This window comes from Chiloscyllium plagiosum, chromosome 7 (assembly GCF_004010195.1).
Source record: "Chiloscyllium plagiosum isolate BGI_BamShark_2017 chromosome 7, ASM401019v2, whole genome shotgun sequence".
NCBI classification, from domain to species: Eukaryota; Metazoa; Chordata; class Chondrichthyes; order Orectolobiformes; family Hemiscylliidae; genus Chiloscyllium; species Chiloscyllium plagiosum.
Window position 1 is genome coordinate 32933949 of NC_057716.1, and position 26793 is coordinate 32960741.

At 41.2% G+C, this 26793-nt stretch overlaps 1 protein-coding gene and 1 long non-coding RNA gene across 3 annotated transcripts in view; one reads left to right on the top strand and one right to left on the bottom strand.

Annotated features, from left to right (window-relative positions):
• Window positions 1–25259, bottom strand: LOC122551453. Its single transcript, XR_006312106.1, has 3 exons — window positions 25025–25259; window positions 16521–16682; window positions 1–1181 (listed from the first exon to the last, which is right to left on the bottom strand). It is a non-coding gene; the product is annotated as an uncharacterized LOC122551453 (long non-coding RNA).
• Window positions 1–26793, top strand: part of bmpr2b (bone morphogenetic protein receptor, type II b (serine/threonine kinase)) — a 248314-nt gene that overhangs the window by 137730 nt on the left and 83791 nt on the right. The gene's annotated exons all lie outside the window — the stretch shown is intronic.

Genomic DNA, 26793 nt, shown 5'->3' on the forward strand with positions numbered 1-26793 from the left:
TGCCTGAAGGCTTCAGGAGGATTTGGAGAGTCTAATTGAATGGTTTAGAACATGGCAGATGGAATATAATATAAATAAGTGTGAAGTTGTTTACTTGGATAGAATAAAAGGCAAGATAGAATATTTCTTAAGTGGTGAGAAGTGGGAAATCTTGGGTACCCAGAAAGATCTGCATGTCCATGAGTCACGAAAAGCTAGCAAGCAATTAGAAAGACAAATGGTACATTGGCACTCATTTCCCGGGGGTGTAAAGATACCTTGCTGTCATTGTATACAGCTTTGGTGAGACCTCATCTTTACAATTTACAATTTTGATCTCCTTATCTAAAGAAGGATACTGGGATAGTTGAATTGTTTATGAGGAGAGATTGAGAAAACTGGTGTGCATTCCCTAGAATTTTGAAGAGTGAGAAGTAATCTTATTGAAATTCTCAATTCAGGGTCTAAGAGAATGGATGTAGATGTTTCCTCAGGCAGGTAACTCAAGCATGGGATATCATCTTAGATAAAGTTATTTAAAACAGAGATGAGAGAGAGTTCCTTTATTCAACAGGTGGTGAAGTTTTGGAACTCTACTTCAGAGGACTCTGCGAGCTCAATTGTTGGGAAGGTTCAAGCCACAAAATCAATAGGTTTCTAAGACAAATGATGCAAAAGAATATGGGAATAGTGTAGGAAAGTGGCATTGAAGATCTAGAATGATGAAGCAAGCTCTATGGCTGAATGTTTCTGTGTTCCTCGGAAATAAGATTAGAAAACATTATTTTAAAAATCAAATAAAAATTTTAAAATGAATTCAGTTAAAAACACATTCATAGTGGAGACAGTGACGTACGTGGTTGTAATGCCACAGTGTTATAAACCAGATATAGAGGCTAATGTTCTGGGGATGTGGACACAAGTCCCACCATGGTGGTTGGTGCAGTTTAAATTCAATCAATAAAATGCTCAAAGTAACAGCTTGTCTCAATCACGAAACCATATCAAATATCATAAAAACCCACCTTGTTCACTTATTCCCTTTAGGAGGGAAGTCTGCAGTCTGGCCTAGATGCGACTACAGCTCCACAGCAATGTGATTTACTCTTAAATTTCTTCAATGCCCCATGTAAGAATAAAGAGATTAACCAGGACCATGGGTGACGTCCCATAGGGCTACTGTTATCTTAGCCAGCAGAACCCTTTAAGAGAAGCAAAGGTTGTAGTGTCAAAGTGGAAGTGGATTAAAGAAAATCCATTTGCACCATGGAAATTAGCTGCAGGCCGCTGAGATTAGATACAATTTTGAGACCATGAATGTCTTCAGTTGGAAAAATTATTGATTATGTGTGTCCAGATTTTTAATTTGTGTTCCCAGTAACCAATTCCAAAATTTACTCATTTTTACTGCTTATTTTACAAGTTCGTTCCTCTTGATTTTTAAAATTCTGTTCTAATAGTAGAATTATTGACACATTTCGATTTTTAAAAAAAATTATACAAACATTTTGCCTATTCCGCAACATTTCTGAGAATCTTATCTAAGTGTCTGTAATGGTACTGTTGAAGAGGTTCACCTCTCTAAACTTTAGTATTATACAAATAAACTGTAACTGCAAGGATGAGTCAACATGACCTTTAGATACCCAGTGTCTTACAGCACAGTTATGTTAACTATTTGAGGAATTGCATACTCCACAAGTAATCTCTTGCTTTAGTTGCTTTTGCTAAGCTTTGCCCTAATGACAGTTGAAGTACCTTTTGGCCAGAGCAGTTTGTAGCTTCAAAGCTCTGACAGTTGGTTCTTGTGGCCCATGAAACTCCTTTCATTACATTCATAAGTTTCCTCTTAATTCATAGTTAAATTCAGATAATCTGATAAGTCAGTTTGAATTTTTCCTCCTCTTAGTACTTGTCTGTGTTGCTGAAGTTATTTAATTCCAAATATTGTTTATAAAAAAAAATTAGTCTTGTCTTTTAAGCACAATAATGACTGAGTTATCAGGAGTAAACTGATTCTTTATGGTATCCTGTTTCAGTTTTGTTGGCCTGGACGTTTGGAAAAGGCAAATTCTAGCTTCATTAGTGGATACATTCTCACGCTCAATGAGGAGACCTGTTAGGATTCACAATTCAAGACCTAACAAATGGATGTAGCATTGATCTAGACTTTGTGTGGCCTCTAGGACTGCACAGTACAGACCAGTACAATCTATGAAGGTGAAGTCAGAAGTGATATGACACCAGATTATAGTCCTACAAGCTACATAAAGCCACACTGTACTATCCTGTATCTGTAAAATCTTCCTTTTGACGCCATGACCTTGATAACTTATGATCTCTCTACCTTAATTAGATTGTACAGTTTTGGTTTACTTGTTACTTTGGTTAGACCTTTGGCACGCAACTCTTATACCTATCATGTTATTCCAGTCATTTGGTTTAGCTCCAGCACCACCTTATTTTTATTTTTTATAATTATCTCTGTGCCTTAATTGATAGGATTATAGGTCATCCTTCACTTGCTATTCGGCTGTTGACACTTCACTCACACGCTCTGACACTTTCAATCACTTGCAGAGATTTATTATTAATCTTGTCAACACTTCACATACATCATTTGTATGATCTTTTGATCTCACTACTGATGAATTCTGTGCCTGTGTCCTGTCTTCACTTCACCTAATGAAGGGACAGTGCTTGGAAAGCTTGTGATTTCAAAGAAACTTGTTGAACTACAACCAGGTGTCGTGTAGCTTCTGACTTTGTCCTCCCCAGTCCAACACTGGCACCTCCACATTAGGAGGATGAAAACAGTTTTGGAGAGGTTTCTTGTTCCTAATTACAGTCTACTAAGTCTCATCAGTTAATGTGGTTGTCTAGCTTTACACATGAAGTTGTTCCATTCTCACAGCACACATTTGGTATTCCTAAAGTTTAAGAGGAAATCATAGTTGGGATTGTAACCTGCAACACATTTGAGTGCACTGTGATGAACAACAGTGAGAGAAGTGTGAGTAAGGAGCTCTAAGGATAGCAAGAAAGAAAGGCCTGCAGTCAAAGTAGATTGCAACCAAATTTTGAGGTGTAGTCACTGTTGAATGTCTGGAAATCTAGTGACCAGTTTACATAACAATCTCCCTCAAACAACAATGTGATAATGACCTGGAAAGTTGTTTTGATTGAAAATAACAAATGGCCATATCATCAAAGATAACTCTTAGTGTTTTAAATGGGATCGTGCATTCTTTTGCACCTATCTGTGTACAGCCAGGGCATAGTTAAATATCTCATCTGAAAGACAGCATTCTTCACTATATAGAACTTGATCAACACAGCAATCAAGTCTCTAGTGTGAGCTTCACAGATGAGAAATCTATTCACTGGGTCTGCTGATTCCATGATCCTCCATCGCCAAACAAATGCAAACTGGAAACAGTGATGATGAGGCAGAAAAAGAGAACTGAAAACTGTTAAAACACAAAACTTGATCTGGTACTGTGCCTACAGAATAATGTTGCAAATCTCTCCAAAGGCCAGAAGCACCATACTGATTGAGCTCACTAACTCAGGAAGCAAACACAAAAGTGGAAACCTGCTCTCACTCCTGATGACCTGCTGGTTTAGATTAGATTCCCTACAGTATGGAAACAGGCCCTTCGGCCCAACAAGTCCTCACCGATCCTCTGAAGAGCAACCCACCCAGATTTTCCTGCTCCTTGGATGCTGTCTGACCTGCTGTGTTTTTCCAGCACCACACTCTCGACTGCTTGATTATAGAGAGAGATTATTTCTGATCTATATCTCCCAGCATTGTAGGACCCGGACGTATAAAAAAAGAACAGTACAGCACAATACAGACCCTTCAGCCCTCAATGTTGTGTTGACCTTTTATCCCACTCTAAGATCAGACTAATAGATAAAAATCACAGAGCAGAGGTCCCAGAACTGATTCCTGTGGAACACCACTGGTCACCAAGCTCCAGACTGAATTCTTTCCATCTACTACCACCCTCTGTCTTCTATGGGTCAACCAATTATGCATCCAGACAGCCAGATTTCCCTGTATCCCACGCCTCCTTACTTTCTGAATGAGCCCAGCACGGTGAACCTTATCAAATATCCCACGCCTCCTTACTTTCTGAATGAGCCCAGCACGGTGAACCTTATCAAATGTCTTGCTAAAATTCATGTATTTCACATCCAATGCTTTACCTTCACATCCTCAAAGAATTCAATAAGGTTTGTGATTCATGACCTGCCCCTCACAAGCCATGCTGACTATCTCTAATCAAACTATGGTTTTCCAAATAATCATAAATCCTGTCTCTCAGAATCCTCTCCAATACTTTGCCCACCACAGATGTAAGACTGATCTTTAATTCCCAGGGATACCTTTTCCCTTTCTTCAACAAGGGAATAACGTTTGCCACCCTCCAATCATCTGGCACTACTCCAGTGGACAGCGAGGATGGTAAGCTCATCGCCAAAGGTGCAGCAATCCCTTCCCTTGCTTCCTGTAATAATCTTGGGTATATCCCTTCTGGCCCAGGGGATTTATCTATCCTTAACTTTTTTCAAAATTTTCAGCACATCCTCCTCCTTAACATCAACCTGTTCAAGCATATTAGTCTGTTTCATGCTGTCCTCCGAAATGTCAAGGCCCCTCTCAGTGGGTAATACTGAAGCAAAGTATTCATTAAGGACCTCCCCTACCACCTCCAACTACAGGTGCAAGTTCCCTCTAAAGTCCCTGATCGACACTACCATTACTCTGGCCATCCTCTGATTCCTCATATAAGTATAGAATGACTTAGGATTTTCCTTAATCCTATTTGCTAAAGTGTTTTCATGCTCCCTTCTAGCTCTCCTAAGTCCATTCATCAGATCCTTCTTGGCTACCTTGTAACCCTCTAAAGTCCTGTCTGTCCTTGCCTTCTCAACCTTAAGTAAGCTTCCTTCTTCCACATCCCTTGTCATCTAAGGTTCTTTCAACTACCATCCCTTCCTTGTCTCAGTGTGACAAACCTGTCCAGCACTAGTAGCAAGTGCTTCTTTAACAACCTCCACATGTCTGTTTTGCATTTCCCTGAGAACATCTGTTCCAAATTTAGGTCTGTGAACTGTGACACTTTCTTGAATTTCTGTGTTTGAAATGTATGTACTCTTTTTATCTCCTAGTCCAAGTTATTGGTCGATGAGGTATTGTTTGATTTACTTCATAAGCTGTAGGGAGCTCCATAGACTATGTTCCAATGTAGAGAAAACATGGAGAACAGCTAGTTTGATTAAGCAAAAACAGGAGTTGCTGGCAAAGCACAGCAGATATGCTAGCGTCTGTGTAAAGAAATCAACGTTAACGTTTCGGGTCTAGTGACCCTTCCTCAGAACTGATGGTAACTAGGAAACTGTTGGTTTATATGCAGAAGATAAGGGTAAGCAGTAAAGCATAGGTAAGGATAGACCCCAAAGATGGAGAAGAACAGTTGGTCAGACAGAGTAGTCGATAACTATCTAGCTAGGAGGGTGAATAGCTGTTAATGAAGACTGTTAGTGGCTAACAGTAGATAGTGTTATAAGCCCATGGACTACCACAGCAATCTGGACTGTACATCCACCCATCCTGTTTCCTGTAAAGATTCCATTCAATTCTCTCAGTTCCTCCATCTCTGCCGCATATGTTCTGATGAGGCCAACTGTGATAAGGAAGCCTCCAAAACGTCCACCTTCTTCCTCAACCGAGGATTTCCCAGTACCCTTGTTGAGAGGACCCTCAACCTGATCTGACCCATCTCCTGCATTTGCGCCCTCCCCCACCTTCTGTCCCGGAACAGCGATAGGTTTCCCCTTGTCCTTATCCACCATCTCACCAGCATTCACTGTGGCAGTGCTGCCCTAATAACAAGGTTATGTTGTCCTTGGTTTTTTTCAACATGGGTCGTAAAGGCAGAGGTGCCAATTTGTCTGGAAATAATTACTTTGAACAATGGCTGGGGAGTAGCCAGTTCTCTTAGTTCAGGCTTTTTACCTTTTAGTTTAGTTTTGAGTAGTTTTAGCAGGCAGTTGAAAACTGCTGGTAACAGAGAAGCAGCTGCAGTGAAAAGAGGTTCCATGTTTGAACAGAGTCTTGCCTGAACTTCCTCTCTGAACACTCCTGTCTGTAAGAACCTGTGTTTGAATTTATCTTTTGCCAAGGGGTGTGTTAATGGGATATTGCAGGGATTGGAACAGTTTTGTTATGTTGCAATGTTGCATTGGTTGGATTATCAAATAAGTTGTTATTGTAAATTCTGTTTTCTTTTGTTTGTGTTTCATCTGCAATGTTTAAATAAATTATCTTTTGTTAAAGTTGAGTGGTTTGACCAGCGTCACACCTGGAATACAGCATCCACTTTACATCTGCCTAAAAAAAAAGTTATCCTCTGGGCTACCTTCTTAAAACACTTGGAGAGGTTCTGGCCTGATGCATAACACCACATCCCGAAGTTCATCATCTGCCATTTCCACCACCTCTAGCGAGATGCCACCACCAAACACATATTGCTCTCCCCTGCCTTGTCCACCTTCCATGGGGACTGTTCCCTCCGGGACAGCCTGGTCCATTCTTCCTTCACTCCCAACATTCCCCCACAGCTCCATGGCACATGCCCCTGAAACTGCCAAAGGTATAAGACCTGCCCATTTACCTCCTTCCTTTTCAGTATCTAAGGACTGAAACATACCTTCCAGATGAAGCCACACTTTACCTGCACTTCTCACAATCTAGTCTATTGCATTTGCTGCTCACAATCTGGTCTCCTCTACATTGGGGAAACAAAGTGTAGGCTGGATGACCACTCCAAGAACATCTACATCTTGTCCACAGACAAGTCCCTGAGTTTCCAGTTGCCTACCGCTTTAACATAGCATCCTCTTCCCTAGCCAATGGTTTGCTGCAGTGCACCAGCGAAGTGCAGCTCAAGAAAAACAACACCTCTTTTTCTGCTTAGGGATCCTGATGCCTCTGGATTCAATATCGAATTCAATAATTTTAAGGCTTGAACTCCGCAATGTCCTAGCCTCCTACCATATACTCCAGGCCTTGTTACTACATAGTCTGCCATTATACATTACCTATTGTTAGTCACTAACAGTCTCTACTATTCACTCTCCCTGCCAGATTCTTATTGACTCCTTTGTCTGTCCAACGTTCTTCTGTCTCTTTGGATTCTAACCCTACCTATTGTTTACTCCTTACCCTTCCCCACCCTATCTTCTGCATGTATACTGACATTTTCTTATCTACCATCAACTCAGAGGAAGAGTCATCGGATTTGAAATGTTAATTTTGATTTCTCTTCACAGCTGCTGCCAGACCTGCTAAGCTTTTCCATCAACTTCTGTTTTTGTTTCTGATTTTCCACATCCACTGTTCTTTCAGTTTTTAGCTAGTCTGATGAAAGTCACTTGGTAAAATCACTTCAACTTCAGTTCAGTAATGTTAGAAAAGTAGGCAAATCTGACAATTTTTATTTATAACCTGGCATGTTAAATACCCTCTGTTCTGAGGATGAGGTCAGAAGTCACACGGCACGAGGTTTATTTGATAAGGAATAATGTGGTAGATGCCAAGTAATGTTAACCGTAACCTCAAGTTCAACCCAGAAGCACAGTAAACAGACCAGAGGAAGTAGGCGTGAAGTTTAGTAAAGTTCAGTGAATTACTGTGATGATAAAAGTAACCTTGCTGGCTAATCTGTTTGAATGGCGAAGACACAACAACAGATTTTGAAGGCACACTGTCTGCACAATGATTCAAACTGACAACTAGCTGTTGAAACAACAACAATAAACGAGCAACATTGTACATTCAGCGACTGATATGGTCATTCTAAGAGATTAGCCGCCCTCTTGTTTAATGTTCAAATGAAATATTTATCCAACTTCCAAAAGAGAGAATTTTTGATAATCACTATCTCCTAACACACAACATTTGGAATACTTTTGTTGCATTAATTAAAATTAGACACACATTCTCTCTCTCTTTCCCCCCCACTGCAGTCTCCCCTCCCTTGTCACCTGATCTCTATTCAACCAGAGTTACTTTGCTATTGGGATCTCTTTACCTGCTGCTGTATTTTGTAATAAATCAACAACCCACCACCCATCCCAACTACTGCTGCTGGGTTTACAATTAATGTTGAAAATACCAGTTGACGTGTTTGCAAAATAGTTTGTCGGCTTGGAGACAATGTGCATTTGACTTCACTCTCTGAACACTTGGGAGGCGGTTTTTTGGGGCAGGGATAGGGGTGGATATGCTTCACTTGATACTCCACTTGAAAGATAGAGTTTGCACCTCACCTGGCGTATCCAAGAAAGACAGGTGATTGTATTGAAGAGGAAAAGCATTGGCCCCTCATCTGTTATTATCAAGGACAAAGGAAGTTGGCATCTTGTCCATTGGTATTTGAGAGAATTGATATATACCAGTGGTATTCCAGAGAGAGAGGATTGGCACATAGCTGGTGGTATCCAAGTATAGTATCCCAGAGAGAGACAGAGAAAGTTGGCCACTTTGCTTTCTGGCATATTCTCTGATTATATCCTGGAGGTAGAGTTGACATCTTACCTCATAGTATCCTAGAAAGAGAATGAAATGTCGCCTGATGATGATCTCAGCGAGAGAGAGAGAGAGAGAGATGGCACCTTACCTGACAATGACCAGAGAGTTGGCATCTCACTTGATGGTAACCAAGAGAGAGAGAGAGAGATGGGCACTTTGCTTGATGGTAACCCAAAGAGGGAGAGAGTTGATAACTGCTCTGATTGGTAATTCAGAGAGAAAAGAAGTGCTGATACTCTGACCTGATGGCATCCCAGTGAGAGAGAGCTGGCACCTTGTGTGATAGTTGGCACTGCCTGATGGCATACCAAGGAGAGAGAGTTGACAGCTTGCCAGATGGTTTCTCAAAGAGAAAGAGAGAACTGACACCTTGCCTGATCACCCGAACTGGGGAGAGACAAAAAAAAGCATATCATCTGCTGGTATCCCAGAGAGAGAGATTTACATCTTGTCTGATGATGGCCCTGAGAGAGAACGTTGGCATGCCTTTGGGATCCCAGAGCCAATAAGAAGTCTCTCACCTTGCCTGACAGTATTTCACACAGTTGGCTCATCATCGGATGATATCCCAAGGAGAGAGAATCACATTGTTTGATGATATCCCAGCGATAAAGGTTTTTTTAACACAATCCTGACTTGTGCCTTGTAGATGATGGACAGGCTTTGGTGAGCCAGGAACTGAGTTTAGATTAGAGTGGTGCTGGAAAAGCACAGCAGGTCAGACAGCATCCAAGAAGCAGGAAAATCGACGTTTCGGGCAAAAGCCCTTTATCAGGAATGGAGGGTTACTTGCTATAGATTCCTAGCCTCTGACCTATTCTTGAGCCACAGTATTTATTTGGCTAGTCCAATTCAGTATTTGATTGATGGTAACCTGCAGGATGTTGATTGTGGGTTATGCAACAATTGTAAAGGGACAATGGCTCAATTCTCTCCTGTTGGAAAATTGTAATTGTCTGGTCTTTGGTGTGAATGTTCCTTGCCACTTGTCAGTCTAAACCTGGAAATTTTCCAGGTCTTGCTGCATTTGGACATGGATGGCATCAGTATCTGAAGAGTCTTGAAAGGTGCTGAATATTGTGCAGCCTTCAGAGGATGTCCCACTCTGACTTAGGAGAAAGGGAAGGTGAGATGGAGCAGCTGATGGTGACTGGACTTTCGACACTATCCAAGGGAAATCATACAGTAATGTCCTGGAACTGAGTTTGACTGATGTCCAACATGCCAATATTTTTCTTTGTACTAGGCATGATGCCAACCAGCAGAGAGTTTTCTCTGTGATAACCATTGACTCCAGTTTTGTTAAGCATCCTTGATATCAAGGGCTGTCATTATCACCTCACCTCTGGAAATCAGATCTTTTGTCCATGTTTCATCCAAGGCAATAATGAGGTCAGGAGCTGAGTGGCCCTGACAGAACCTAAACTGTGCCTCTCTAAGTAGGTTATTGCTAAGCAAGAATTGCTTGATAGCACTCTTGATCACCTCTACATCACATTACTTATGATTGAGGGTAGATTGATGGGGCAGTAGCTTTGGGTTAGATTCGGAAAAGGTTGTGCTTGGGCAATTTTCTACACTGTCAGTTGAATGCCTCTGTTTTAACTGGATAGCTTGGGCAGCCATAGGTTCTGGAGCACAGGTCTTCAGTACTATTGCCAGAGTATTGACACAGCCCATAATCTTTGTACTATCCAATGCCTTCATCTGTTTTTTGATGTCACCTGGAGTGAATGGAATTATCTGAAGACTGCATCTGTGATGCTGGTGATCACTGGAGAAGGCCAAGATGAGTCATCCACTCAGCTCTTCTGACATTGATAAGGTTATGAACATATATGGAGCCTTTTCCTGGAGTATATGTTGGATTAAGTAGGACTGTGGAGCTTAGATTTGATCGGTTCATTGTGGAATTGTTCAACCCTATCTATGACTTGTTGTTTATGCTGTTTTAGATACAAAGTTAAAAAATCACACAACACCAGGTTGTAGTAGTCCAACAGGTTTAATTGGAAGCACACTAGCTTAGATACAAGCTAGTTTGTATTATAACTTCACCAAGATGACATCTAATGTTTAAGCATGAGTGCTGCTGTATCTGACATGTCCTCCTGCACTATCCATTGAACCAAGATTGATCTCCTTGTTAGATAATAATAGTTGAGTGGGGGATATGCTGGGCCATGAGGTTACAGATTGTGTTGGAGTACAATTCTGCTGCTGTGATGGCCTGTAGCACTTATGGATGCCCAGTCGTAAGTTGCTTAATCTTTCAACATTTATCCCATGTAGCATGATGGTAGTGCCACACAACACGGTGGACAGTATCCTCATTGCGAAACTGAGTACTTCATCTCCAGAAGAATCACGCAGATTAATGAAGGTGAAACCAATTACAATTTTCCCTTCCTGTTCCTTCATCACCTGCCACCAATGTGCCTGCTAAGCTGTGAAGATGTGCACACATGCAGCTGCTCCAGTCTTCTGCACACAGCAGTTGGGGTCAACATGCCGATCACGGCATTGACTTCCTGTTGTGGAAGTTGATAACTCTCGTGGGCCTTGGAGGTCCATGCAGATGTTAAGAAACTGCCTGCCACTGACCTATTCTGTCAGTTATGTAATTTAGGACTTAACCAGCTTGTGCTGCTGAGGCCAAATTTGGTGATAGCAATGGACATTGAATGCCCCCACCAGAGTACTCTGAGCAGCATGACCAGCTTTGGTGCTTCCTTCATGTGGTGCTAAATGAGAAGGTATACTGATTCTTAAGCTCAGACGGGGCAAATACATTGCAATACATGGTAATCAGTGGGAGGTTTGCTTGACTGAGTATCATCTGATGCCATGAGACTTCACACTCTATGGAGTCAATTTGAAAGACTCCCAGAGCAACTCAGTCCCAACTGTGTGTCACTGTGCCGTCAACTCTTTTGCTTCTGTTTTGCCAGTGGGACAGGACATACCTTGGAATGGCAATAATATTTTCTGGGACATGATCTGTGAGGTATGATTCCACGACTGTGAATATGAGGGAAAAACACAGTTGACCTCATCATTACCAGTCTGCTGGCTGCAGATGCACCCATCCATGACAGTAATGGTAAGAGTGACCATCGCACAGTCCTTGTGGAGACGAAGTTTCGCCTTCACATTGAGAATAACTTCCATTATGTTGTGTGGCACTATCACTATGCAAAATGGGTCAGACTTCGAACAGGTCTAGCAATTCAAGTCTTGGCAACCATGAGGTGTTGTGGGCCATCAACAGCAGCAGAATTATGCTCCAATCTTCAAACTTGTGGCCCAATATATCTCCCACTAAACCATCAATACTAAGCCAGAGGATCAACCCTGGTTCAATGGAGAGTACAGGAGGGCATGCCAGAGCATCACCAGACATGCCTAAAAATGGGCTATCAATCTGGTGAAGCTCCCAAACAGACTACTTATACGCCAATCAGAATAAGCAGCAAGTGATAAACAGAGCTAAGCAATTCCACAATCAACTAACCAAACTGAAGCTCTGCAGTCCTGCCACAGGCAATTGTAAATAGTGGTGGACAATTAAACAATTCATTGGAGGAGGAGATTCCACAAATATCTTCATCCTTAATGGTATAAGAGCCAAGTCAGCAGTGCAAAAGATAAGGCTGAAGAATTTGCAGCAGTCTTCAGACAGAAGTGCCGAGTGGATGATCCATCTCGCCCTCCTCCAGTGGGCCCCAGCATTACAAATATCAGTCTTCAGTCAATTCATTTCACTTCACATGATATCAAGAAACATGTGGAGACTGCTAAGGCCATGGGCCCTGACAACATTTTGGCAATAGTACTAAAGGCTTGTGCTCCAGAAGATGATGTTCCCCTAACCAAGCTCTTCCAGTACAATTACAACACTGGCATCTACCCGATAATGTGGAAAACTGCCCAGGTATATCCTACACACAAAAAGCAGGACAAATTCAACCCGGCCAACTACCATCCCATGATGTCTCCTCTCAACCGTTAGTAAAGTGATGGAAGGTGACATAAACCATGCTATCAAGCAGCATCTGCTCAGCAATAACCTGCTTAGTGACACCCAGTTTGGGTTCTGGCAGGGCTATTCAGCACCTGATCTCATTACACCATTGGTTTAGGCATGGGCAAAAGAGCTGCATTCCAGAGGTGAGTGTGACAACCCTTGACATCAAGGCTGCAATTGACCAAGTGTGGCACCAAGGACCTTAGTAAAAATGGAATCAGTGGGTATCAGAGGGCAATCACTCCACTGGTTGGAGGCATACCTAGCATATAGGAAGATGGTTGTGTATGTTGGAGGTCTGTCGTTTCAGCTCTCTACAAGAGTTCCTCAGGGTAGTGTCGTAAGCTCAACATCTTCAGCTGCTTCATCAATGACCTTCCTTTCTTCATAAGGTCAGAAATGGGGTTGCTTGCTGATGATTACATAATATTAAGCACTATTTGTGATTCTTAGATACTGAAGCAGACCATGTTCATATGCAACAATATCTGGACGATATCTTGCTTGGGCTGACAAGTGGAAAGTAACATTCATGCTGCACAAATGCCAGGCAATGACCAACACCAATAAGAAACAATCCAACTAGCACCCTTGACATTCAATGGTGCTACCATCACTTAATCTCCCTATCAACATCCTTGGGGTTACCACTGACTAGCAAGTCAATTGGGCCTGCCATATAAGCACAGTGGCCACCAATGCAGGTCAGAAGATAGGAATATTGCAATGAATAACTCACCTCCTGATTCCAAAGCCTGTGCATTACCTAGAAGGCACAAATCAGCGTGTGATGGAATACTCCCCACTTTGTCTGAATGTGTGTAGCTCCAACAACACTCAAGAAGCTTTGACACCATCCAGAACAAAACAGCCTGCTTCGTTGGTGCCAGATTCACAAATATCCATTCCCTCCTCCACCTCTGCTCAGTAGCAGAAATATATGAAATGCTTTCTGGAAATCTATGTTTTACTCTAACAACAGCTTTACCTTTTTTGAGCTTTCTCTGTTAATTCTTCTTTAAAAAAATACTCTTCTTAAAAAAGCAATTTAATGAAACACGACTTTAAAACTCCATGCTGACTCATTCTAATTAACCCACCATTTTCCATGTGACCACTGATTCTATTCAAAATAATTGCTTCTAGAGGCCCACTTACTGGACTGGTCTGCAATTGGTGGAATTACCCTTACAACGTTTCTTGAACAAAGCTATAAAGTTGGCAACTTCCCAGTTTTCTGGCATCTCCATCAGGTGTTAGTCAAGAGAACTTTTGCAGGGTTGAGTTTACCATTGTCATTTTCAGTACGAAGGACAGTGCTCGGTGGCCTGTCCAGCTTTCTTTCACTTTTGAGATTTTTCAGTGCCTTGATGCACCCGAGTGTCTTGTTTGGACATTTTAGAGAGCAGTTAAGAGTCAACCATATTGCTGTTAATCTGGAGTCACATGATGACATGACAAGTTAAGGACAAAGGAATTCTGGACAATGTTTGCATATCATCTGATGTTATCTCAGAGAGGTTTCAATGCAAGAGCCCTGACATTAAGGCAAATGAACTCAGGGCATGGGTGGAATTGGGATATCATAGCTATTACAGAAACATGGCTGAGGGGGAGACAGGACTGGCAGCTCAATGTTCTAGGATACAGATGCAATGGGAACGATAGAAGGGGAGGCAAGAGAGGAGTAGGAGTGACATTTTTGATGAGGGAAAACATCATAGCAGTACTTAAGAGGATATTCCTGGGGGATCATCCAGTGCAACTATTTGGGTGGAACTGAGAAATAAGAAGGAAGGTGATCATTTTGATGGGATTGTACCATAGGATCCCTTCCCAGTAGTCAGCAGGAAATTCGGGAGCAAATATATAGAGAAATCGCAGATAGTTGTAAAACTGATAGGATTGTAACAGTAGGGGATTATTGTTTTCCAGATTGGGTTGGGATATCTGGTCGGCATGGACGGGTTGGACCGAAGGGTCTGTTTCCATGCTGTACATCTCTATGACTCTATGACTGCCATAGTGTCAAGGGAGGAATTTATTAAATATTGAACTACAGAAGCAATCATCCCAGCATCCACAAATGAAGCTGCATCAGAACATTATTTCAACATGCCACCACACACTGCAGCACAGAGGAACTACACAGAGCAGAGAAAATCACCTATACAGTGTATTCAGAAAGAATGGGTAGCCAATCAACACAGTCCATCGATTTCTCAGCAACAAACCCAGTCAAGTAGACAAAACGCGTCCAGAAACCCTAGTCACTCTCCCCTACATTAAAGACATTTCGGAAATGACTGCCAGACTACTTGGCATCATGGTAGTCCACAAACCCAGCAACACACTAAAACAGCAGCTAATGAACTTGAAAGACCCTATACAGACAACAAGCAAAACTAATGCCACTTACAAAATATTGTGCAAGAACTGTAACAAACACTACATTGGACAAACAGGCAGAAAACTAGCCACCAGGATACATGAAACATCAGCTAGCCACAAAACAATATGACCCTCACTAGTACCATTACATACAGATAAAGAAGGACACCACTTCGACTGGGACAATACATCCATCCTCGGACAAGCCAAACCGAGACATACAAGAGAATTCTTAGACGCATGGCATTCCAACCTGAACTCTATTAACAAATACATTGACTTGGATCCCATTTACTACCCTCTGAGAAAAAGAATAGGAAATGATGTCACCACAGGAAATGACATCACCAACCCAAGGAAACCAAAACATATAAATAGAAAGCAGGCAAAACCAGCAGTGCTTCGTCCAGAGGCTCACTGAAGATGTTACCTAGTATGGTGATGAAACGTCTGAAAATGAACCTTCCAGCTCTGCGAGCAAACCCACATCCAGGAATTCATCAAGTGTGTTCAACAATTTTTTTTTTGAGTCAATATGTAGATGGCCCTACAAGAGAAGGGGCAAACCTTAACCACCTCTTGGAGAAATAAGGCAGGGCAAGTGACTGATATGCTAGTGGGTGAGCACTTTGGGACCAGTGATCATAATTTGTTTAGTTTTAAACTATCATGTGGAGGTGCTTGTGTTGGACTGAGTTCGACAAGATCAAAAATCACATGACACAGGCTTTAGTCCAACAGGTTTATTTGAAAACACTAGCTTTCAGCGTGCTGCTCCTTCATCAGGTGCTAGTGAGAGAGAAGGTCTTAGATACAGAATTTATAAGGAAAAGATCAAAGGATCTTACTGTTCATGCAAGTGAATTGAACATACCTAAGACGGCTCTTAAGTCTTTAATCAGTTATAATGGAGATGCAGGTTTTGATTGATTAATATGCAAATCCCAAAATTTCTTTCAAGTCACTGTCCTGAGATAACTTAAAGTGTTATCAATCAATATAAAGGAGGTGAAACCTCCAGTCAGACAATATATTTAGTTGTGAGGTCTTGTTTGTAGTCTGTCTGTCTTAAACTGGAGTCAGACTGTCTTTATTTCCAAAGTAGGCGTTTATAAAATGCCATATTGACTGACTGCCTGCAGATTGTGTGCTTTTTGAACGAAATAGAATGTAATTGCAAATACAAATCTGCAAATGCAAATTCATTCCACAGTTGGATTTGAGGCAAAATACAGAGAACCTGATGATACTTCAAACACTTGCATACTTCCTAATAATTACAAGTTCTGGCTTACTCCTCCTGCATAATAATTTGCACACTGTCTGTAATGTCTTTTTCTCTTGCACCAGACTGCAACATAGCACACAAGGTTTATGGTGACCATTACAAAAGTATCTAGTCTTCTGTACTAACTTCATATCTACTCTTTGCTGATTGCCATGTGCAGTCCCTTGCCTATTATTGCCATGATTTTGACTCCGATCAGTCTTCAATGCAGGACATCGTGGTCTGCTTACCTAATAGGACATAAGTTGAGATGCAGCTGACCCTGCATTTTCCATCCAATTAGATCAGTAACACCCAGATAATAGTGCTGGTTCAGCATGGATGTCATTTGCCGCAGAAATTCATGCGTGTTTTTCCTTTCTCTTCATGAAATTGGCTCTGCATATCTCACACTGAGAGGAATGAGAATTATTGTTCGTTCCGATTAGTGTTTGAATATTAAGTTCCCAACAGTATTCTGATTCATATAGCTTTAAGTCTTCCTGTTATGGTGTCGTGACCATCGGGCACTACTTGCTATATCCCTGGGTGGTGTTCGGTTCATTTTATACATTGTCCATTTGCCCTTTCAAAACATTGATGACTTTTGATGACTTCATGGAAGAAAACGAGCACAAAATATCAAAAAGGATAGCAAAAGATTCTATAGGTATGGAAAATGGAAGAGAGTCGCTAATATGAATGTTGGTCCCTTGGAAGATGAAACCAGAGAGTTAATAGTGGGGAATACTGAGAAGACCGAGATACTGAATCAATACTTTACCTCACTTTTCACAGTGGAGGACAATAGTACCATTCCTGTTGGAACAGGCAAGTCAGAGGCAAAAGATAAGGTAGAACTTAGAACAATCAACATCGATAGGGAAAAGGTACTAAGTATACTATTAGAATTGAGGACACATATGTCTCCTAGGCCTAATGGCCTACATCCTAGGGTATTAAAGGAAAAGGCAGCGGAGACAGTAGATCCATTGGTTACAATATTCCAAAATTCTCTGGACATGGGAAAGGCTCCAGTGGATTGAAAAATTGCTAATATGACAACCTTATTCAAACTGGAAGGGAGGCAAAATGTGGGAAATTATAGACCAGTTAGTTTAACATCTATTGTTGGGAACGTATAAGAATCAATTATAATGGATGCAATAACAGGACATTTGGAAAGTCAAAACACAATTCATCAGAGTCAGCATAATTTTTTGAAGGGCAATTCATGTTTGACTAATTTACTCGAGTTCTTCAAAGATGTAACAAGTAAGGTCGATAATGGGAACTATCAGGGTGCTCCAGTGCAGAACGATCATGAGTCACAGAAAAACTAGCATGCACATACAGCAGATAATAAAGCAAATGGATGTTGGTTTTTATAGCGAAAGGAATAGAATACAAAGGCAAAGAAGTATTGTTGCAACCATATAATGTATTGGTGAGAACGCACTTGGAATACTGTGCACAGGTTTGGTCCTCTTATTTGAGATGTAGTGGCATTGGATGTAGTTCAAAGGAGATTCACTAGATTGACCCAATGGATTGCACCTAAATTGGAAGGGGACTAACATACTGGCAGGAAAATTTGCAAGAACTGCTTGGGAGGATTTAAACTAGTAAGCTGGTGGGGGGCGGGGGGGGGGGAACCCAGGGAGATAGTGAGGAAAGAGATCAATCTGAGACTGGTACAGTTGAGAACAGAAATGAGTAAAACAGTCAGGGCAGGCAGGGACATGGTAGGACTAATAAATTAAACTGCATTTATTTCAATGCAAGGGGCCTTACAGGGAAGGCAGATGAACTCACGGCATGTTAGGAACATGGGACTGGGATATCAAGCAATTACAGAAACATGTTTCAGGGATGGGCAGGACTGGCAGCTTAATGTTCCAGGATACAAATGCTACAGGAAGGATAGACAGGGAGGCAAGAGAGGAAGGGGATTTTTGATAAGGGATAGCTTTACATGTGCTGAGGAGGATATTCCCGGAAATACATCCAGGGAAGTTATTTGGGTGGAACTGAGAAATAAGAAAGGGATGATCACCTCCTTGGGATTGTATTATAGACCCCCTAATAGTCAGAGGGAAATTGAGAAACAAACTTGTAAGAAGATCTCCATTATCTGTAAAAATGATAGGGTAGTTATGGTAGGGGATTTTAACTTTCCAAACATCGACTGGGACTGCCATAGTGTTAAAAGTTTAGATGGAGAGGAATTTTCTGATTCAGTATGTGGATGTATCTACTAGAGAAGGTGCAAAACTTGACCTACTCTTGGGAAATAAGGCAGGGCAGGTGACTGAGGTGCCAGTGGGGGAGCACTTTGGGGCCAGCGACCATAATTCTATTCGTTTTAAAATAATGATGGAAAAGGATGGGCCAGATCTAAAAGTTGAAGTTCTAAATTGGAAAAAGGCCAATTTTGACGGTATTAGGCAAGAACTTTCGAAAGCTGATTGGAGGCAGATGGTCGCAGGTAAAGGGACGGCTGGAAAATGGGAAGCCTTTAGTAATGAGATAACAAGAATCCAGAGAAAGTATATTCCTGTCAGGGTGAAAGGGAAGGCTGGTAGGTATAGGGAATGCTGGATGACGAAAGAAATTGAGTGTTAGATTAAGAAAAAGAAGGAAGCATATGTCAGGATAGATCGAGTGAATCCTTAGAAGAGTATAAAGGAAGTAGGAGTATACTTAAGAGGGAATTCAGGAGGGCAAAAAGGGGACATGAGATAGCTTTGGCAAATAGAATTAAGGAGAATACAAAGGATTTTTACAAATATATTAAGGACAAAAGGGTGACTAGGGAGAGAATAGTGCCCCACTCTCCCCTCCCCTCAAAGATCAGCAAGGAGGCTTTTTTGTGGAGCCACAGAAAATGGGGGAGATACTAAATGAATATTTTGCAACAGTATTTACTGTGGAAAAGGATATGGAAGATATAGACTGTAGGGAAATAGATGGTGACATCTTGCAAAATGTTAGAACTGGCTCAAAGGTAGAAGACCTTTGAGCCAGTATCCATGCCCCAAAGGTAGGGTGGTGGTGGAGGGTTGTTTTTCAGACTGGAGGCATGTGACCAGCGGAGTGTCACAAGGATCGGTGCTGGGTCCTTTACTTTTTGTCATTTACATAAATGATTTGGATGCGAGCCTAAGAGGTATAGTTAGTAAGTTTGCAGATGACACCAAAATTGGAGGTGTAGTGGACAGCGAAGAGGGTTACCTCAGATTACAACAGGATCTGGACCAGATGGGCCAATGGGCTGAGAAGTGGCAGATGGAGTTTAATTCAGATAAATGTGAGGTGCTGCATTTTGGGAAAGCAAATCTTAGCAGGACTTATACACTTAATGGTAAGGTCCTAGGGAATGTTGCTGAAGAAAGAGACCTTGGATTGCAGGTTGATAGCTCCTTGAAAGTGGAGTCGCAAGTAGATAGGATAGTGAAGGCGGCTTTCCTTCATTGGTCAGAGTATTGAGTACAGGAGTTGGGAGGTCATGTTGCGGCTGTACAGGACATTGGTTAGGCCACTGTTGGAATATTGCGTGCAATTCTGGTCTCCTTCCTGTCAGAAAGATGTTGTGAAACTTGAAAGGGTTCAGAAAAGATTTACATGGATGTTGCCAGGGTTGGAGGATTTGAGCTATAGGGTGAGGCTGAACAGGCTGGGGCTGTTGTCCCTGGAGCGTCGGAGGCTGAGACAAGGTGGGGGGAGGGGGGATGAAGAAACTGGTGAAGTCCAAGGATATCAAAGGATAGTAATTGAGGTGCTCTGGATATTAGCTGAAGGGTCTGACAATGTCAGGATATAATTACATTGACCTGTTTGTAATCTTGTTACAAGCCAGTAGAGAGGAGAATACTGCATTGCTGAGTTCACTAAGTTTAATAAGCTGTAGTCTAGCCATTATTTAATGCCCATTATATAGTGATTGGTGATTATGATAAACCATAGTCACTTTTACTGATGCCAGCTATTCATTTCCTGATTGTTTCTAAACTGTACTCAAATTCTTTTAGTGGGGTATACACTTTAGTTAAATTAGTCCAGGCTTTTGGTTTCGTAGTTCTGTGGTATAATCATTTCACTACCATACACTTGTTGTAAATAGACACTCCCTGAGGTCAGATTAGATGTTATGAGCAGCCTGAAGTCAATTAAACTGAGATTCAATTTCTCTCTAAATTGACATCTACTTAAAAAAGATGTCTTAAGTGTGCCAGACATATGCTAGGCAGAAAGTTTCAACATATATAGTTGTCAATATATTAACACATTCATAATTAATGCACTCCAACCATTGATTTTGAAATATTTCACTCTTTATCTACTGCTGATGTCTTTATCCACATGGCAGAAGTAGGCATTTCAGACAAATGCATTAACATATCTGCATCCAATATCAACCTCATTTTCTATTTCCCAACAAAAAATCAATTCTTCTATTTTATAAATGTCTCCAAGATAATATCTCAATGAGAAATTAATAATCTAGGCTTTACTAAATCATCCATGGCACCAGAATGTGACAACCCATATTCATTTGTATAAGTGAGTGACAGAAATGACGTTAACATAAAACAAAGATTTCTGGATTCTGCAGATCTGAAACAAACAAAAGCACAAATAGTTGGAGAAACTCAACAGATCTGGCAGCACCTGTGGAGAAACAATAGAACTAATATTTTGAATCTGGTGACTCTTCAGGAATTATTTTGTTGGAGAGAGTAAACCTGAATTCAACTAATTTCTCACAAGATGCCTTAACATAGTCCCAGGTGGAAAGTACATGTGTTTTTGCATTTTTGTGCTAGGTGGATGCAACTGGTGCTTTGTAGATATAAAAATAAGTTTGAAATATCAGTTTGTGGGATGGATAAATGACAGATGCAGCACCTATTCCCCACACTATCATGATTTTATGGTGGGGGTTGGGAAGCTGAGGAACATGAAGAAAGTCCTTCAAGTGTCAAGAGCTACCCAAGAGGAAACCTTGATACAGATCCATACCCACATCACTTGTTGCCACCAGCATAATCTCATTTTAACTTTACATTCATTCAAACTAAACTGGAATAAATGGCTCTGAATTGTATCTTAAAGTAGCACCTGCTGCCCCTGAAATGACCAGGTCAAACAAGCAAGTTCACACCAAAATGCCAGGGATGCTTGAGCCAATCCTTTAGATCTTCAGAACGGGATATCTCAGTCTGCAACTCAAATTGTGAATGTAAACCTACCCATTCAGGTGGATCATGAAATCATACAACACAGAAAGAGACCTTTTGGTCCAACTCATCCATGTAGACCAGACGTTCAAATCTGACCTAGTCCCATTTGCCACCATTTGGCTGGTATCCCTCTAGATCCTTCCTATTCATGTACATGTCCAGATGCCTTTTAAATGTGGTAATTGTACCAGCCTTCACTAATTCCTCTGGCAGTTCCTTCCATACAGGCACTGTCCTCTGGATGAAAAAGTTACACCTCAGGTCCTTTTAAAATCTTTCCACTCTCACCTTAGACCTATGCCTTCTAATTTTGGACTCTCCTACCCGAGGAAAAAGATCTTTGCTATTCATCAAATGCATGCCCCTCATGATTTTATAAACTTTGATAAGGTCACTCCTCAGTCTTTAATGTTCCAGCGGAAAAAAGCCCCAGCCTATTCAACCTCTCCCTATAGCTCAAACCCTCCAGTACTAGCAACATCCTTGTAAACCTTTTCTGCACCCTCTCAAGTTTGATAACATCCTTCCTATAGAAGGTATGTTAATTAATTCAAGTATTCACAAATTTTAAAAGTTTGAATCCTGTTTTAAGTATCCTGACTTGAACTAAATGTTCTCTGCAGGCTGTGTAAATGTAAATTGGCATATGCTTCTTCACAGTAAAAACCAAAGATGCTTACAGCTAAGTACTTAAAAGGAGTAGTTTCTTTACGCATGAGGCTTGTTAACATACGGAACAGGCTACCAGCTCAAGCAATGTGTGCCAACTCACTTAAAATGATCTTATTGCAAATAGCTGCATGCCTGAGGTGTGAGGGAAGTGAACACAGTCTGTGCAAGAAAAAAAAAGTAAATGATTGAAGAGCAACATTGTTAGCCATATGGTTATAAGTTCCTAAACCTATCTCTGCACTTATTATTAGGCAAGTACAAGGTTACAGAGTCATTACATTTGAAAATAGCACAAACATGTTGGATTTTGTGCCACTTTGTTTTCTTCATTGTCTGCAACAGCGTTTATTGCCTATTCAAAGTTGTCCTGGAGAAGATGGTGGTGAGCTTCCTTGAACCATTGTGATTCATTAGGGAAAGTAGACCCACAATATGATGTGGAGGGAGCTCCAGGATTTTTAACCAGTGACACTAAAGGAACAACATTATATTTCCAAGCCAGGATGGTGAATGTCTTGAAGGGAAACTTGCAGATGATGGTACTCGCATGCACTGGTCCTTCTAGACAGGAACGGCTGCGGATTTAGAAGATGGCGACTAAGGAGTCTTGGTGAATTTTTGCAATGTATTTATAGATGGTACACACTGCTGCTACTTAGCTTTTGTAGTGGAGGGGGTGAATGCTGGTGGATGTGGTGCCAATCAACCAGCCTGTTTTATCCTGGAAAGGAGGGTTCTTGTGACATAGTGATCAGAAACATAGAAATATCAAATTTTACAGTACAGAAAGAAGCTATTTGACCCATTATGACTCTACTGGCTCCCAAAAGAACTGCGAATGGCTGTGAATGAATTTGTTCGGCTTCAATGGGAAATTATGCTTGATTAGCATTGATTACTTTTCTGGACAGCTTTAATTTAAATAATTGTGTATTATATTATTAAAAATGTCAGTAAATATCAAGAGTTTCTTTTTCAGCTCATAGAATTTCATTTTATTGGCTTTTATTGGTAGAGGAATTGGGTTCCGGAGTCCTGAGGTCATGATGCAGTTGTATAAGACTCTGGTGCGGCCGCATCTGGAATATTGTGTGCAGTTTTGGTTGCCATACTATAGGAAGGATGTGGAGGCACTGGAACGGGTGCAGAGGAGGTTTACCAGGATGTTGCCTGGTATGGAAGGAAGATCGTATGAGGAAAGACTGAGACACTTGGGGCTGTTTTCATTAGAGAAAAGAAGGTTTAGGGGTGACTTGATTGAGGTGTACAAGATGATTAGGGGGTTAGATAGGGTTGACAGTGTGAACCTTTTCCCGCGTATGGAGTCGGGTATTACAAGGGGGCATAGCTTTAAATTAAGGGGGGTAGATATTGGACTGAAGTTAGGGGTAGGTTCTTCACTCAGCGAGTTGTAAGTTCATGGAATGCCCTGCCAGTAGCAGTGGTGGACTCTCCCTCTTTATGGGCATTTAAGCGGGCATGGGTAGGTATATGGAGGATAGTGGGTTAGTATAGGTTAGGTAGGCTTGGATCGGCGCAACATCGAGGGCCAAAGGGCCTGTACTGCGCTGTATTCTTCTATGTTCTATGGAAAGAAGGCAGGAAATTGTGGGTGAGGAGCATATCAGCCATGATTGAATGGTGGAGCAGACTCGGTCGGCTGAATGGCCTAATTCTGCTCCCGTATCTTATGAACTTAACTGCAAAGCCTTACAATATTTTCAAGCTGCATTTATATAATAGCTGTATCTGAAAGATATGGCTTAATATTTTCAAGCTGCATTTATATTATAGCTGTATCCGAAAGATATGGCTTCTTCTGTGCTTCTCTGCTAGTAAAGGCAGCCATTCTACCCCTGACTTGGCCTATGTTAGCCAGTAACTCTATTCTATTGAAACTATGATTGCCTTGAAACCATTTGAACAATTCTTTCCTTGGCACCCCAAGCTCGGAAAAGGAAAATTTCAAATACCACTCCTGATTTAAAAAAAATGCACACCTATGCTCCTCTCCTGAAGTTGTTAATTTTAAAAAAAAGTTTATTGGGCACATTACTAGAGTTACTGAGTACAGTTTGCTAATCCTCTGACTTTGGTTGGCATAGATCCATCAGTATTCTCAGTGCCTGAGAATACATGCAGTGTTTATGTAGCCCAAAGCCATTGGAATCTTGTTAATTAAAAAGTGAAATAACTATGGATGCAGTAAATCAGAGACAAAAGTAAAAATTGCTGGAAAAGCTCAGCAGGTCTGGCAGCACATGTGGAGAGAATCAGAGTTATTCAGAGTCAAGTGACCCTTCCTCAGAACTGATGGTAGCTAGAAAAATGTCGGTTTACATGCAGAGGATTGTGAGGGAGTAAGGAATAAATTATAGTAAATGGGGATAGAACCCAGACAGAGAGAAGAACAGTTGGACAGACAAGGAATGAAGAATGATCTGGCTAGTAGGGTGAATAGCTGTTGGTGGCTAACAGTGTATGGTGTGTAATAGCCTACTATGTGATAATAAGGTCTGGTGTCTGGGGGTAGGGGTAAGGGTGTGAGAGAGCTCAGGCCCTAAAATTATTGAACTTGATATTAAATCCAGAAGGCTGCAGGGTTCCCAGGTGGAAAACGCGATAAAGAGTATATGCTTTCAGTCTGGTATGACACTTCTTTAGACAAAGGTCCACACGTCTTTAGGTGTATGTTTCAAATGTAGTCTCTTTTGTCATGTGAAAAACAAGGGAGCATATTTTAAAATTAGAGCTAATTCAGAGATAATGTCTGAAAGCAGTTTCGGTCATAATCAAACACAAACTGTTGTGAAATATAAAATTATTAATTGAGCAATTACCTCCAGTTCAGTTGCCATGTTCAAATTCCGCTGTGGAACAAGTTGCTTTCCAAAAGGGAGCAATGACCAACATCATGGGCAAAGAAACGGCTAACATTCATGCTACCACTTGTTATCCAGTTACTGAAGAGCAAAAAGAGCAAGATCTTTTGTTAGGTAAAATAACATAGAACATTACAGCACAGTACAGACCCTTTGACCCTCGATGTTGCGCCGCCCTGTCATACTAATCTGAAGCCCATCCCACCTACACTATTCCATGTACGTCAATATGCCTGTCCAATGTCAACTTAAATGCACTTAAACTTGGCGAATCTATTACTGTTGCTGGCAAAGCATTCCATACCCTTACTACTCTCTTGAGTAAAGAAACTACCTCTGACATCTGTCTTATACCTATCTCCCCTCACTTTAAATTTGTGTCCCCTCATGTTTGTCGTCCCCATACTTGGAAAAAGACTCTCCCTGTCCACCCTATCTAACCCTCTGATTATCTTGTATGTCTGTATTAAGTCACCTCTCAACCTTCTTCTCTCGAATGAGAACAGCCTCAAGGCCCCCTCAGCCTTTCCTCGTAAGACATTCCTTCCATACTAGGTAACATCCTAGTAAATCTCCTCTGCACCCTTTCCAAAGCTTCTACATCCTTCTTATAATGCGGTGACGGTGACCAGAACTGTACACAATACTCCAAGTGTGGCCGTATCAGAGCTTTGTACAGCTGCAGCACAACCTCCTGGTTCCGGAACTCAATTCCTCTATTAATAAAGGCCAAAACACTGTATGCCTTCTTAACAACCCTGTCAATCTGGGTGGCAACTTTCAGAGATCTGTATACATGGGCACCGAGATCTCTCTGCTCATCTGCACTCCCAAGAATCTTACCATTAGCCCAGTACTTTGTGTAACCATGATGCTTATGCTGTAAACTAACTTGGAAATTAGCAATCTACAAATTGGGGCCAATAGGGGTTTTCCAGGGGACCACAAAATTATCTCCCAGGTGGATAGGAAAATTAAAAAAAAGTTAAGTTGCTAACTTTGCATTTAGATGTCTTTGTACTGATAGCTGCCTCAGTTATCATGAATTTTAGCATTTAGACTTTGGCAGGGGAACTGTGAGACAAACTGCTGAGGAGGATGCAGTATTCAATTTGAATTTGTACACTAGACAAGTGCCCTTGTATTGCTGCCTGGCTTGCAGAGTATTTACAGTAGTTTATGTTTAGTTTCACCTCTTGTTGCTTTGATTCTTGTAGTCAGGGAAAAGCTGTCAGTTTGACTTGGCAAAGTTAGTAAGATTTTCATTCATAAACTGACCAAGTAACACTGAGAAACTGGGCTGTGTATACAGTGAAATACACCTGAGAATCTATACAAATACTTAAATCAGAGGGAAGGAAATATCTTTTTATGGAGGAAGGTACCCTTTCTTAGAAAAATTACAATGGAACCTTTGAAGCAAACATGCAGTACCTGTCTCAACATAACTTGCCCAATGATCTGTTTGAATGTTATCTGAGAGCTGACTCCCTGTAAACAATATGCATTCCCAGGTTTTATCACATTAATGCACTTTAGCTGATTTTCTGCAGAGACACTAAATGGACACTTATAGATAATTAAGGTGATTTACATTCACAAAGCAAAGTTAGACTGAATGAGTACTTGATATCAGTGTTAACTGAAGAAAAGGATGCTGACAAAAATAGTGGTGTAAACAAATATAGTAGTAATAATAGATAGGATGAAAATTTGAGGGGCAAGGT